Here is a 2,841-nt window from a genome sequence, read left to right as displayed (position 1 = left end):
AGCGGTTTATATAAAAGCGTAAAATGCCCCCAAGTTTTGTTATATCGTATAACATAAGTTGAAATTAAGGTTCATTCCTTATAATTTAATTTCAGTGTACTGGTAATGTTACAATTTTTCTTGTAGACTTCTTTAAATCGCTTTCATTTTGGACACTGTTCTCTATTTATCTGTTTTCACCTATCGGCTGAGCGAGCTAAATGTTTACTTGTAGCTGCTCGGTTAGCTGTCGCTTAGAAGAACAACAACGTAAACGTTACAAACCTGGTATTACTGTAATCCAACTATAATTATTCGCGTCATCTTTTATTCACGATTTGTCAGTCTAAAATAAGTACGCGACGATTAATTTCCACGACCGAGGAAACATTCTCTACAAATCCTTAGTAAAATGAATGGTTCGCGGCGAATAATATTCGCGAGTTTAAGGTGGTCGCAGAACTCGCGATATTTCTCGCACGCGAATAAAAATGATTACAGTAATGTTAATTAATAAGGAAGATCTTATTCTTCTGCTGGTATTATGTATGACATAGTATGGAGCATATGGAGATAAAGAACAGTACTCAATATCAAAGGGTTCTTCATATTTAGGACCTTTTAAAATAAGGGATCTAATGTCCTTATTTTTAACTATATTTACGTCACCTGTAATAACGTATACAGCAGGACAATAGTTATAAAAGGAAGAAGAACATTAACACAATGAAGGATTATATTTCAGATAATCGGTATCCAGGGCATGTAAAATTTGTTTGTAATTAAAATGTTTGGAAGCAATGGTCGATGTATATTTGTAGGATTTACAAAACATAGTCTTTAATTTGAAATATGGTGGAATTCAAGACTGGACCCTTTTGTGCTTAAGAATAATACTTATATTAACCGCGTCAATTCCTTTATTGGCATATTGAAGTTTAAGGAAAACACTGATTATTTTAGCTGCATTTTCTTCCGTAAAACATGCGGGTTTAAAAATGACTTTAAACGAGACTGCTGATATTCTTGTTTCATCAACTTGTTTGTCAATAACTTACCTATTTTTAGAAATTGTTCATAAGTAGAACTTGCTCATGCTTATCAAATCAACTGAGGTATTACACTCCATATGCAATTGATGAAGGTATATTTTTGCATAAGTAAGGGAATTTGACGATAGAAAAGTTAAAGTCATCATAGAGCTTGGTTGTGAGATTACCATTAACATCTTTTTCAAGTAAAATATCAGAAACAGATGTGTCAAACTCTGTGGTATCTTTTGTCTAAACTTCACCACGATATATTGTATCGACATAGGAATGTAAATTACCAATTCTATTTGACAAGACATTGTCGATTTTTCTAAATGTCGAGTTAAAGGCCACAGCAAGTGTTTTCTTCTTTTTCATGCATAAATTAAAAATAGGTCCGTTAATAACAGAAGGCAAATGATAATCCAAAAGATTGTTGGAAGACCAGGTCTCAAAAAACCACATAGATATTGTCAATCAGAAACTGAAGCATCTTTTTTATGTCAACTTCAGAATACTTGTGTGTGACTAGGTGTGGGATGACTTATAGTGAGTAAATTTTATAAGATTTAACATAAGACTCCCTTCATGTCATGCAACCAATTGTTTATTGGAAAATCTTCAGAGTTGTAGTAGGACGAAAACAATAAAAATTGTCTAATCCGAATGTTGAATATTCCGAAATCTTGTCTAATACGGTGTTTACCTAATAGAATTATGCAGAAATTAAAATATTATCATGATCGAATTCAATTTAAAATCATGAGAAAAGAAATCTGATACCTATATTCAATTTAATAATATTCAAAAGAAGAGGATAAGAAAATACAAATAACCGTTTTCTGAGAGAATGTAGGCAATCTGGATACTTTTCCTACGTCTGATATGAAAAAAACACCATATTTATAACTGGATTTCTTAATATTTCATTTAAAATGATTGTTTGACATTTGATTTTCGTCTTCCTTACCTAATAAATATGCCCTATTTGACCAAGCTGTAGTTATAAGGCATCGTTAAAGGAATTAATGTATTAAGGTATCCGATCCATAATACATGTAACCTCAGATTCAATGAATTTGAATGCATAGCAGATCTCTATTGACTGAATACTCAGTATATGTAGGCATAATCTTTATGTTTTAGTCTAAATATGTAAGAGCAGAACGTGTCCTAATTTACCTTGACCTGTCCTCGAAGAGTTATCATTCTTTGCTTTTGATCAACAAAAATCATATTTGAAAAAAATCTTAATTATTTTATGAATCTTTCCACCAAAGTATTTTTTGATATAAATAGTGTTTAAATTTTTATTTCAAATAATTTGCTCTTTTTCATATACCTCAACGCATTCTTAATTAATTATTTACTGCCCGATTAATTGAATTTCTGAAGATTTCTCCTGGTAAATCCTTTTCTATTCGTAACTGCTTTGAAATAGTTTCAGAGTATTTAATATAGATTGGATATAAAAGGTTAAAAAATTATGTCCTTTTATGGAACGGATACCTTAAATTTGAGAAATCTATAGGCACCTTTTATTTACTAGATCTGGACCTTAATACACATCTTTTAATCTAGTCTTTACCGGTCACAGTAGCCTAGTGGTAGAGCGTTCGCTTCGTGATCGGGAGGCCCGGGTTCGATTCTCGATCGCGGCGCCGCGTCATACCTAAGACGTAAACATAGGCAGTGACTGTTCCTTCGCCAAGCGCTCTGCACTAGAAGTGAAAGTCACGGGTCTTTCGGATATGACCTTAAAAACGTAGGTCCCGTGTCACGGTAGGCGTTGGCACGATAAAGAACCCTCACTGCTCAATGGCCCTGAGTG

The sequence above is a fragment of the Saccostrea cucullata genome, unplaced genomic scaffold (assembly GCF_032062105.1).
Source record: "Saccostrea cucullata isolate Sc308-1 unplaced genomic scaffold, CSIRO_AGI_Scuc_v1 ctg7711, whole genome shotgun sequence".
In the NCBI taxonomy this organism is placed as follows: Eukaryota; Metazoa; Mollusca; class Bivalvia; order Ostreida; family Ostreidae; genus Saccostrea; species Saccostrea cuccullata.
This window is presented reverse-complemented; position numbering follows the sequence as displayed.